Source organism: Vidua macroura, chromosome 5 (assembly GCF_024509145.1).
Source record: "Vidua macroura isolate BioBank_ID:100142 chromosome 5, ASM2450914v1, whole genome shotgun sequence".
NCBI classification, from domain to species: domain Eukaryota; kingdom Metazoa; phylum Chordata; class Aves; order Passeriformes; family Viduidae; genus Vidua; species Vidua macroura.
Window position 1 is genome coordinate 21243649 of NC_071575.1, and position 13260 is coordinate 21256908.

Consider the following 13260-nt stretch of genomic DNA (forward strand, 5'->3'; position numbering starts at 1 on the left):
AGTCGCTGAGAAATAGGTCTCTGTCCACTCTAAAGGTATCTTCCCAGGCTCCCAAGCCCTACCTTCTGCTTCTGCTATTTGGTCCCTTCCATTACAGAATCCTTTTTATCTGGACCAAGGCTTTCTGTTCTGAGACAGAGGAGCTCTGCAGAAATCTCGTGGGGCTTTCTGTACCTATATTTAGTTTAGTAAGTGATGCTGGAAAGCTGTGTCTCTGCAGTCAGCATCCATTTGTGTTTTGCTGTGTGCTCAGAGTGTGCCTGGTCAGATGGAGGTGTGTGCCCCTAAGCTGCAGGTGTGCACATTTCAGAGAGTTGTTCTGCACAGCCTTGTGTTGCAATGTACTCTCAGCCACAGCCGTCACACTCGGAGCCTGTGTCTGTGCAGTGCAGAAAGGTGCCTGGGTCACAAGGACCCAGGCTTGGGGATGTGCAGAGCTGGGAAGGATGGGATTCTACTGGAGCACGGGCTGAAACAGGGGAGGGTATAAACTCATTTAAAGATTTAGGATATCCTAATAGACTCCAGGGAAATCTGTCTTCTGCAGAAACTCTTAATTTATTGATGTGGGGAAGGAGGTATCAAGACCCTGTGTTATTGTATTGTTTGACCTTGAATTACGATTGTTTTAAGAGTACATACTATTTAGTATAGGTTTTCAGGATTTGCATTGTGTATTTACATGCTGAGATGCTGGAGAAGATGCATATTAAAAAAACAGTAGGAGAGGAGAACTCAGACTGTGTTTCAGTTGGGATTCCAGATGAACGATGGATAGCCCTTGTACGCAGAGTTGAGGAAGAGAGCACAGGTGAATTCAGCTCTAGCAGAGTGCTGCCTTCTCTCAGGGGGATCATTTGGCTGCTAGGCTGGTCCTTAGCAGTCACTGTGGGTTTGGCCAAGTGTGGGGCTGAAGGAGCATGGCACATTCAAGACAATACACCCAGCCACGTTATTCTTATTCAGCAGTGTTGTTTGAAGCAGTGGAGTGCCATTGCTTAAACCTGTGAACTTACTTCCTTGGGGCTCTGTCTCATTTATGAAAAGTAAATATTGTTGGTATGTTAAGCTGGTAATTGCCACTGAATTAATTCAGCATTGCTACAGTCTTGCTCTGTTTAGTTCAGTCTCCAGAAAACATTGCCTACCTGGTTTGAGTTCTCTTGTATTGTCTTCCTTGGAGATCTGGGAGATGAGCTTCTGTATAGGCATGACAAGCTGATAGAACAGAATAAATATGAGTGTGTGGAGTGACAAGACTAGAAACAGCAATGGAAAGAAATGGAGATGGGAGATGCTGGAAGGTAGAAACGTGCTTGAAAAAGAGGAAACAAAAATTGCTAATGAGAGTAAGAGCTCAGATTCATTAACAGAAAGTACCTTAGCCTTATCCCCCTTAATCCTAAATCAGTGAAAATGAGTGTTAAACGAGGCCCAGTACATTATGTACGAATTGCAGATAAAAGAGAGAGTCTTCTGTGGATGGGCATTATATGCTAAAAGGCTTTTGCACTGTGTGGTGCATGCTGAGGTTGCTGGCTTGTGTGGAGCACAAAGCCCTCCCTTTCTTGGACAGCCCAGTGCCTTGCTGGCGTTTTCCTCCAAATCTGTTTCCCATCAGGGCTGGGAGAGGGGGAAGGTGTCGAGCATCTCAGAGAGTGGGGAGGGAGCTGCTGCCTCCTTAAGGGGTCCCCTCAGCCCATGTGGCAGCCGGCCGTGCTGAGTGTGTGTGTGTATGTGTGTGCCTTTGTAATGAATCCCCCCGCCATTGTCTGCTCCCCTCCCTGCTCTCAGCAATGGAACCTTTCACCTGGGCTGCTGCCCGCTGGCGGGCCTTCTTCCAAGATAGGAGGAGGAAGGGCTGCTTGTGGTAATTAAAGCCAGACCTTGGAGAACTGCTATTTTTTGACCTCAGCACCCCTTTTTCCTTCTTTATCTGTCTTGAGTTCCCAGCTTTTGATGTGGGTGCAAGCAGAAACATCAGAAAGTCTGCTTTTGTGCGGCTGTAGAATCACCAGTCTCCATTTTGTGGCACCATTTGAAGCATCTTTGCTGCCCTGCCTGCCAGCATGCCCCCTCTTGTCCCCCCCAGCACCCCTTGGAGGCTCCAGCCAGCGCCGTTTATCTTGGCACGTGTTTGACTTGCTACACTCTGCCCAGGGCTCGGGGAGGTGATGGCGTTTGTGGCTTTGAGACTAATTTATGTCCCTGTTAAAATGAACCAGCAAGCAGTCTCATTTTTTCCAGAGGTTTTCTTCCCTTTCCCTTCCCCCTTCTATAACCCTTTCCCTCCCAGACCCTGTGTGTAGCTGTGAGACAACTTGTGCAGCCAAAAGTTGCTTGCTTAGTCAGTGATTTGTTTTTTTAAATTAAGAAAACCCAACAATTGCAGTGCTCCTTAAATGGAGATCTTATTTAAATCAGAGCAGTGGCTGACTCATTAAAGGCTGCTCTGTCTCCTTTTCATTCCTCTGCCTCATTCCCTTTCCCTGTCTTTCTCTACCTCCCATTACAGTAATGGTGTGATAAAACAGATCTTTGTGTTCCATGTTGGGATCATGCAGGGGTGTGTAGTTGAAAGGGGGAGACAGGAGATGGGGAACCCTGTCATGACAGCCACCTTGTTCTAGCTAAAAATGTACAATGCATCCCATTATAGGAGACCGTCCTCCTTTGTCTGAACTGTCTGCAAGGGAGACTGAGTCCCAGAACAGCCTCCCCCCTCCCATCCCCTTACGGCTGCTTTAGGTTCTGTTCCCCTCCAGGCAAGCTGGATGCTGCAGAATTCCCCTGCTCCTTTAAAAGAAAGAATTAAGAAAGAAAAGCCTTATCTGTGTGGTGGTAGAAGGCCTCATTTTTTCCTCTTGGACTTCTCTTAGGACCTACTATTATTTCCCTGTCCCTTTTTCCTGCTTTGAGGATTGCACGTCCCTTTCCTTTCAGTTCAGTTGTCCTTGCTGCTTGCTCCTTGCTTTGGTGTTATCTTGCAAACTCGCATGGGCTGTCTGAAGGGAATCACTCTCTTCTCTGTCTGTGGACTTCTGCTCTTCCCCTTTCTTTGCTGTTTGAGAAATGGTGCTTGTTTACATGGTATCTGACTCAGTGCCTATTCCTATCCCCTAGTTTTTCATTCCCTTCTACTGTATATCATAGGGCTTCCCCTTAGTGCTGCAAGACACCATGTCAGCATCAGAGGTTTGTGTGAAAGAAATCCTGTCCAGTCACTTTTCTAGGAGACTGTCCCCTGGGAATGCAAAGATTAATCTGCATCTCACTTTCCCTGATATTAGGACATAGTTGCTTGAGATGGGGCTGTGGGTTGTGTCTGTAACTGTTGTTTTACTTAGAAATGTAACTGCTGGTTGAGAAGGACATACTCTTAAGGGCCTAAAATTCAGTGGGGCCTGTCAGGACCTGGGGAGTGTTTTTTAGTTTTTTTCTCTTTGCCCCCTGTGCTGAGCACTTTGAGATGCATTGGAGTAGAAGTGAACCACCACAGGTGCTTGTAGAACTGCCTTGGGATGGCAGAAGCCTTAGTCAACGTTTCCTCGGCAGGATGGAGAAGAGCAACTTGATACAGCACTGCCATTTCCTTGAGTCCCTGTCCTAGAAATAACCTCGCTGTTCCCTAGTGCATTTCTTCTGCAGGTGACTAGGTGGTTATCCCCGGGAATTGAGAAATGAGGATGCCTAAGTTTTCTGTGATATTTGATTGCCAAGGCTGTGTAAATTTAACATACCATTTAAATTGTATTTTAAGAACTATTAATTTATGAAGTATCTGGATCAGTAAAGAGGTTGTAGTGAGCTACGAAAAATTACAAAAGTTCAAGGTTGCAAAGGAGGGAGGCTCTTAAAACCAGCAACATCTTTCCCTCCAGGCTATTAATTCATGATGGCTCCATTGCATTTAATTAGTATTGACCAGCCTTCTACTATAAAATTCTAACACCAGTGCAAAAGGGGTCTGCAATGAGTGTCTTTGTGTGTGATGTTTCTTAGACGTGGATTCTGGTCTTACTGACTACTTTGGGTAAAATGCTTCATGTTCCTGTTTTAGATCCATTTCCAGCAAATGGTGTGTGCAGTTGGCTGCCCCTTTGCAATGAGCTCCTTAACGTACTTACCTCCCAGCTGCAGAGTCACAGACTTCACTAACAGTCATTCCTTGGAGGTCTGAGTACCAGGGAGGAGATGGTTAATTTGCTTCAGTCTTCTTTTAAATAGAATGCTATTTAAAAGGATGTAGTCAGTATTCTTTCTATCAGACATGTTCTCCGGATTTAGAGTAATGTTAATTTTCGTACCAAAAGTATTTTGGTATGCTCCTCTAGAGTCACTTATGATCCTCTGCTGTGCAGGATGTTTTTTTTGCTGGGCTGTTGGAGGCTGTTGTGTGTGGACCAGTGAAGGCAGGAGATGTATAGGCTGGTTTTGTAGGGTTCATGGAAGCCAGAGCAATTAATGCTCAACTGGAAGCTTTTGGAAAAAATAGTGTGTTTTGCCTGCATAAAAGAAAATGGGACAAATGCTGTTCAACAGTGTGCTTTGCTTAATACCTGATCTTTTTTTTTTTCTTCTGCAAAACTGTTCATTAAGCAATATTATTCTTAAACTGAATTGAGAGTGATCAAGATGGTAATGGGGAGGCATTTCAATTACAGGGCATTTCCGTATTTTAAGTCAGGAAAGAAACCTTCATTTGTTCTCTTTATTTCTGTGGCTATTTATGATACTCTTTAATCACATGTTTGTATGCTATTTTTTTCCGCAAGAAAGAAAAGAAAAAACAGACAACCCTCTAACTGTCCCCATCAGCTTCAGTGTATGTGGCACCATGATGACCCATAATGCAAGTTATCAGTGGCAGAGTTGGCCATCCCAGATACAACCCACAGACCTCTGCCACTTTGACTGACTATGTAATTAGCTGTCATTTTCTGTGCAGACCAGCTTGATCAGTGTTTGCCAATTGGTTTTGTATATTTGCTGACAGCAGAGGAATGGTGACATTTTGCAATATTAGGCTCTGGTTTAGGCTTTAGGGGTGTATACTGATATGCACATTTTCCCCTGTCTTCCATCCCTGTGTGACCTCTGCCCTGTCTCACCTCTGCCCTCTATCATTGGAGGATGGATGGATGGATGCTTCTTCCTCTCACTCTCTCCCCATGATCCCTGGTCAGTAGCTTGTCCCATACAAGCCATACCATATCCATACTCTCCCAGTCTCCATTCCTCTCCAGTTATGTGCCCTCCTGTTTTAGCAGACTACTACTTTATCTTGATCCCTTCAGTTCCTTCTCAGCTGATTTTTAGACCTGCTTATTCTTTGCTTTTCTTCCTCCTCCTCCTCCCTGTCCTCACTACAGTCTCCTTGTCATAGGCTTTTTAAACTCTCCACCCACTCCCTTCATTCCTCATTTAGTTTGCCTTTTCTGCTCCTATTGCAGTCATACTTGTCTGTTCTATCTCTTTGCTCCCTGTTGCTGCCTGCGCTGATAGTGCTCAGGCTTCTTGTGTCAATTTAATTTTCTCCTGCTGTACTTACAGGTCTGTTTCGTGTTTTTTTTGGATTTGAGGTGGGTAACTGTTCCTTGATGTTACATCATCCCTGGAAAGGAGATGGTGCAAAGTACTGGAGAAGGATCATTTCCCTACTGTCATGATCTCCAGACCTGGATCTGACACAGCCAGTATCTCCTGCGAAGCTGTGTGTGATGTCAAAATGAGAGCATAAAATCACAGAAAATGGGGTGCAAGCAGCACTACCAGCCACTCCTAAGAACATCTCTGTTTCCTGTTAGAATAAATAATATCTAAACCATTCCTGATGGCAAGTAACCTGCCTTAAAAGTATTTGCAATGCCACTGCTGGCCTTTCTGAGCATTGCTAAGTCTTTCCTAGTGTCTAACATAAAGCTTGTTGCCACCATTTGTTCTTTCTGTGAGGAATATAAAGAATGGATCGGTTCTTTCATTTTTTGGCAGGTTTTGCATGCTGTTACTTCTTTCTTTTCTATCTTCTAGCCTTTTCTGACCATTGCATATAGCTTTACTGGGAAATTGATTCAACATAAGACAGGTGCTGTAATTTTCCATACTTTTGTTATAATGTTGGTCAGATCTTGATGATCTAAATATAGATTCCTGAAATGCAAATTTTTCTATTAATAAGAAGTTCTCTTAGACTTCTCAAAGCATATGTGGTGTTTTCCTCCTCTTAATCATAAGCAAGACAAAATATGCCCCCTGCTTTTTTCTTGGATTGGGTTACTATGGCTTAAGTAAGAAGTCAACTTCAAAATTAATTACAGATAGCATGAAAAAAAAAAAATCAGTTTGAATGGTATCTTGTAATTTTAACAACTGAAAACTGGGTCCTACAATGGGAAGTAACCAGCCCTGCCAGTAATGGAGATTTTTACCCCAGTAGTCTCTAAATACCCAACTGGAATTGCACTCCAAGTAGCCTGTAATCTGAGGGTGCGTGGATACACCAAAAATGTCCAAGTAATTGCAAGGGTAATCTTTCTAGCTTCTGAAGTCTGCCCTCAGGCTGGGAGTCTTGAGTATGGTTAAAACCCTCTGAACTGTCCTCCTGGTTATCCTGTTTAAAATTCATAGTGTCTGTAGTTGAGGTCCTGTGGAGTTTAGGATTTCTGTGTGCTGTATATAAGTCCTGGTCTCCATGGACCTTACTTGGAGGACATATTTGACTTTCAGATAATTGCTTTTGATTAGCCAAGATGTAGATAATCAGAGTTTGACCTACGCAGTGCATAGACCATCACTCACCTATTGGGTCTCACTGAAGCTCCTTATCTAGGCCTATGCTCTCCCTCCAGTCTTAATAGCAAAACCTGCTTTAAATTACTTTAAAAGCTGGATTTAAAAATGCCTTGGAGAGGAGTTTGGATTTCTTAGATAGTACGAGTCCTCCTTTGTCTAGTGTACCCTCCATGAAGAATGAAACCATTAATTTGATTTGTTGTTCTTTGTAGCTTTTCTCAGTTTTGCTATGGCATCATATGAAAGGAGGTTATCAAAACTGAACAATTATGCAAAGTACTTCAGAATATTAGAGAGCAGGAGTATGAAAGGCTTTTGTTTTTGCAGTGTATCCCTTCCTGCTTTATAAAATGTGGTTGAGATAAATAGGGCAGCAAGGGAAAGGATTTCAGTTTCAACAGGTGTAATTTTAAATCTATCTAAACTTAAAAAGGATCCTTCCAGCCTGAATCAGGAGGTATAAGAGGAACAGCATGTTTATTTGGTGAAATTAGTGAATTAATCAATTTCTTGACTGTTGGCTATAAGATATTGTACTATATTACCTTTGCTTAGTGGTCAAATATTTAATGCAGATTCATTTGCTTTAACTTTCCCTTTTGCTTTTCTTTGTATGTAATGCTATTTAATGTTGCTACATTGGCTTTGCAAATCCTTTCTCAGGTCTGTTTCCACCCTGTTCCAGGATGAAGCATTCTATCTTGAAGCAGTGGGAAAGGGAGGAAAAGTAGTTCTAGGAGTCCCTTTCATATGAGTTTGGTTGGGGAGGTGAAAATACTTTTTGGAGTCATGTTCAACTGTGTGATGGAGCCAATCTATGGCAAAGAGCGTGATGTGGTGAGGTAGAGGAATGAGGAAGGTGGTGACTGAAGGCTGTGGTGAGAACTTTGGACAGTTCCTTGCTCCCTGTGTCCTTCACAGGGACATGGGTGACAGACTGTGATTACACTAAGTGTGACTGATGAGGTGGTGTAGTCAAGGAGGGGCTGACTCTCTTAGTGGCGGAAAGAATTTAGGTCATCCAAAGCCTTCATCCTAAGAGAATTTTTCTGAGGGACTCCAGGTCTTCAAAGTCCGTTTTGATCAAAACGCTGCAAGGGGTGTGAGAGTGAATTTATCTGGGAACATGGACTTCTGAAGGGTGGAAAAAATACTATGGATATCTCAGTGCTTCATCAGAAAGTGAAACTTCTGAATACTTTGTCTTATTCAGTGAGATGAATCTAAATTTGGTTTAAGCAGATTAAAGATCCATGATCCTTGTTCTCCATCAAGTCTGAAACTGTAGCTTTGAGCAGCTTGATGGTGACTTTGGCCCTAGACAAAATGAAGGTCTTCTAACAAGCCCTGCTGTGAAGAGGTGAGAAAGGCGGTGACTTTACTGTCCCTTTCAGCTCAACTGTGATTTCTCAGGAACGTTTTTTGGTTTTTGTTAGGAGTACTCTTAATTGGTTTTGACAGTGACCTGCAGGAGTTACTGTAAATGTTGCACAGAAATCAAGAGAAAGCTGCGCTGAAGGCTGCAGACCTGAGCGTCTCCGTTCAGATCCGTGCCTGCCTGGCCCTCCTGCCTGCCAGCTCCAAGCCTCCCTGCCTGATGAGTGGCTGGGGTCCTGCTTGGCAGCTGACATGGCTGAGAACACATGTCCCAACCAGACCTCTGCTTAAGGCAGAAGTGTATAGAAAGCCAGTGGCTTTTTTTTTTTTTTTTTTCAGTGGGTGGGTAGGAAACTTTGAGCTGTGTTATTTGTAACACAGAGAAGAAGAATAACTAGAACTGAGTAATGAGTAATAGGAATTTCCTAATGTTTTGGAAGAGCATAGAGGAAGATAAATTTCATTCTTCTAGGGCATTTGTAGAGGGATGTAGTGGCTTTCAAAAGTGTAGTAGGCCTCTAGGTTAGCTGTGAGGCTCTGTGTGTCACTACATAATTATTCTCAGATCCTCTCTGGCCTAAATCTAAGACAAAAGAATCTGATGGCAGGAAAGAACCACGTTTGATTGACATGGTTTAAATGCAGAGTTGTGATGAGCCTCCTGGCTACTGTTCAGACAATCCTAACAGAAGAGTGTTCCTGCAGCCAATCATAAAACCTTAAAATCATATAATGATTTGGGTTGGAAGGGATCTTTAAAGGTTATTTAGTCAAACCCCTCTGAAATGAGCAGGGACATCTTCAAGAATTCAGCTGTGAAATGGTTTGGGAGTTGCCTTCAGCTGTGTCTGTCCCAAATTCCTGCCAGGGGATTACTGTACCTGTGTGAGCTGCTCCTGTGCCCTCATGTGAGGTCAGCTGTGGTAGACCTGCTCTTGCAGAAGTGCTTGGAGATGAGTCTGTTGATTAGGTGTGATGTTGGTAGTACCCAGCAGAAGCAGAGCACAAAACCTTTTCCTTTATGATCATCTAAGATCAACCATGGCTGTAAAATGGAGGTGGTCCCTGTGCCTTGTGATGCCAAATACTGAGATACTGAAAAGGCTTTATGTCCCAGACATGCAAGAGGAAACTAAAAGAGCAATTTTCCTTGTAAAGAATTTAAAGGAAGTTTTTCAGATGTATCAGTCTTCCTGTGAATCATCTAGTGGATGTTGACGACTTAACAAATCAAGGACACTTCTGTTAACAATGAATATATTGGCTGCTGTGGGCTACTACTCATGCTGTTGTTGGCCAATTTTATAGGACAGAAGTAAAACTCAGTTTAAGAAGATGGGCAGTTCAGGTCCCATCAATCGAGGCTGAGCTAAAACCAAGTGTTGAGGGCTGATACTGAAGAACATTCCTCAGGTTTGACAGTGGTGTCTGTGGGCTGTGCTGGCCCATCAAGGGGATGAGACCATGGAGCCCCTACAGCAAGCTGGGTCTCTAAATTCCCAAGCTGAGTGTGTTGGGTTAGAGATGGGCATCTGTTTTCAAAGGGCATCTTTTTAGGACAGAGCAACTGCCTGTCTCTCTGTTCCATGCAGTAGCCTCAGCCTGCAGAGAAATTATTCTGGTTCCTTATGTCCTCATTATTTTGCATTGAAAATTCTTCATCTTCAAAAGAACAATTCACTTCTGCTTTCGTCTTGTTTCAGCTAATTGGGCTCGTTCTTAATGTGGTAAGGATTATTATCTGGACCACTTACACACTTGTGCTGCAGGATCTCCTTCCTCCCAGACCTCAGTGTTACATGTTACACATTGTATCTCTTAAAGGAGGTGGTAGCACCTTTGAAAATCAGAAGATAGGGTAGAGTCTGGTCAAATCTTGTGATGTTTTAGCTCAGCTGTCAGTGATAGTTACCTGATCTATGGCAAATCTTTGCCTCCCTCTCCCCAGGGTGTGTGCTCTGCCCTTTGCATGCCAGTGAAGCTGATATGATCCAAATTAACTTTTTCATCTGTTTGCATTTATTTTCTGAGTCATGAGAGGTCCTCAGGAGCCACAGAATTAAATGTTGTTTTCCTTTCTAATACATCTTGTATGGTATCAAAAATGTATTTTCTTTATTCTTGCGTAGGATCGGATGCTGGGTTTTTCCATGTTAACATGCTGCTGGGTATGCAGCCCATCATGGGAATAACACAGAGCTGCACAGTCAGCAGAGGAGTGCTCATTATTTTGATGTCTGCTGTAAAATGGTGGCTCCTGCTCTAAATTACTTGGTGAGGTAATTGCTCATTTTCCAAGATGTTTTCCTTTCTCTGTGTATGAGGTCTTTTAATAAGATAGAAAAATACAAGGTGTTTTTTGGGCCAGGTTGCATCTGACTTTCTGACTGGATCCTTTTGTTTCAGTGATGTATGAAGGACAGCTGGGGTGGTAGTTAGAAGCAGAGATATAAAATCCCAGGACTCACCGCTGGCAAAGCAGCAGGATTGTTGTCAGTCTCTGAATTACACTGCTGTGGCTGCTATTTTATGCTTTTAATGTAAACAGCATTTTTTTTTGGTAGCTTGGCTGTTGGCCATTCTTGACCAAGGGATGCTTCTGCTCTTTCAGGAGCAGAAGGGACAGAGGGTGGTGGCGGGTGATTGATCCACCTATTCAGTAGGCAGGTGCTCTTCCTTGAAATGCTGTCTGGAAAGAGGTTTTGCTGTTTGATGGTTCAGTACTTCACTTTGGAGCCGTTTCATGCCACAGAGCAGGAGGATGAGAGAGAATTTCATTTGTAGGAAACTGGCCATCCCAAGAAAGCTGCCCAGCACTTGGGGGTTGCCTTGGTCTCTTCCCTTTGAGGACCAAGGAGGAAATAGCAGGAGCTCTGGTTTGCGGTAGAAAACTCTCTGTGAGTGCTGCAGGGCCCTTCCAGCGCATAGCAAAGACCCGGCTGTTCTCCTTCAAAGGTCTAAAAGCAGCTGAAACGAGACTGCAGGGGAATTTAGCAGTTTAATCCAAGACTGCATCTGCAGACCTTGCTGAGCTGTCGCATACCCTTGCATGTTCCCTGCTGTGCCCAAGCCATGAAAGGGCTGAGCCATTTGGTGCCCAGCTTGTACCTTGAGTTGGGCTAGGATCCAGGTATGAAGAGTGTCTTCTTGCGCAGTCCAAGAGGCACCTTTGACAGCAGGTGACACGTTATGATTGCAGTTTGGTTACCATCATCCTTTAAAAGATGGTCCATGGGTGCCAATAAAGGCAGAGATTACTCTTTTTTTGTATGCTGTTAATTAAGGCTTTTACCTGGAAAGGAGATGCCATGGTGCAGCTCAGTTAGCCGGGCAGACTAGCTTGTGTCTGTTGTTCAGGATAACCCTTTGGCTGCTGTTTGTGAGGGTGTCTTTTTGGCTTCCTTTCAGTCCGAGTAGGTGTATTTGTTCTCTGAAGCCGTGTCCATATACTCTGTGAGCAGCAAATATCTTAGGTCTTTTGAATCTAGGTAGATAAGCAGTGGAAGCTGCTGCAAAAGATAATTTTTGAGTCTGGCTGCATGGTTTCATGGCCCTACAAATTTGATCCTGAATAAATGTGATTTTGATTTTCTGCAGAGTATTAGTTACCCTTTGAAATTATCTTTAAAAATCAAGGAGTTTAGAGGTGAGAGCATAGCTAAGGTCCTACTTATAAACCCCAAGCTTTTATCACTGTCATAGTCAAAATAGCCCCCAGTACATGAACGGCAAGCAGGCGATAGCTGAGTAAATGAAGGGTTTTTCTGTTACATCCTAAACTTGATTTCTAGCTGATTTTAGTTGTGCCACAGAATTCCCAGCTGTGTACATCTGTTAGTATCCCACTGAGAGGCTAGTGGAGCTGCTCACACCCGAGAAATGCCTGAATAAATGCACTGCTGAAATTAAGGGAGGGAGTTGTGGGGAGTAAAGACAGATTGTCACATACTGTTTCTCGACCAGGTGATGGCTGAGCTTTGAGTTTGGTGATCTTAGGGTTTTTTTCTCTTTTAAGGTGCAATATTTAGAGATTTAAGACCGTGTGAGGTCTTCAGGCAAATTATTTTCTTCCCGAGTTATGAGCATCCAAGAGCCAGAAACCCCAGAAGAGGTGAAAGCGAAGCATCATCTAGCTGTGTTCTGCACCTCTGTGGAAAGCAGAGCACCTTGTTACTTTTTTCACAGGTGTTTTTGCTTGTTTGGAAAGTAACTGGAACAGTGCTCATGAATATTTGAGGCTGTCAGGTGCCTGTTGAGGGCTGGAGAAAAGTAGGGCCAAGGAAGGGCAGGCGGTGTGGGAGCCAGAGGGGTGGAAGAGGGAGCGGCCCCGGCCCTGTGTGGTTGTCTCATCTCTCTTATGGTAGTAGACTTCTTATTGGGATGAATGTGCTCTGAAATATTTATTGCCCTGTTTAAATATTCATTGCTGCAAAGGCAGTGCAGCCTGATGGCAGCAGTGGAGCCTCAAGGGACAGGGCCACAGCCGTCCCTGGCATTTCCTTTCAGTAATATGATAAAAATATATTAAAAAAAAATCGGGCATTCCCCCACTGCAAGATTGACAGGAGCACTCAGGCATATGTCCCAGTGTTTCCTCTTCGTGCCAGAGACTTGTATTTGCTCTCAGGCCCGTATGCTGGGGTGCTGCTCTTGGTTGCCAGATGCTAATGCTTTTTTTTTCCAAGCCTGTATCCTGGAGTGAGGGGCTTTGTTTAGCCTGACACTGTGCATGTGAAAGGGGATGTACAGAAGGGCAAACCGACCGGCTTGGGTTTAAGGGTCTAAGTTTTGCGTAGCCGGTGTTTTTGTCTTTCTGTAGGTGTGCAAGGAGAGGTGAGAAAAAGGACCTTTAATGCACTTGGCTGTGGAAGGTGGGGATCTGCTGAGAATTATGGATGGCTTAACTTACCGGGAACTCACATATTACAGGAGCTGCAGATGCTGACAGACATGCCCTGACATGAGATGCTCTTATATCAATTTAGCTTTTAAGGTTTATTGATTTAACTTTAGCAAAATAGAACAGTTTAAAAGTAGGACTGCCAGTGATATGCAGTAGTTTAATGTGAATATTTTGCATGTTGCTACTGT

At 43.7% G+C, this 13260-nt stretch overlaps 1 protein-coding gene across 9 annotated transcripts in view; it reads left to right on the top strand.

The window, feature by feature from the left end:
• Positions 1 to 13260, top strand: part of RBFOX2 (RNA binding fox-1 homolog 2) — a 171059-nt gene that overhangs the window by 85399 nt on the left and 72400 nt on the right. The gene's annotated exons all lie outside the window — the stretch shown is intronic.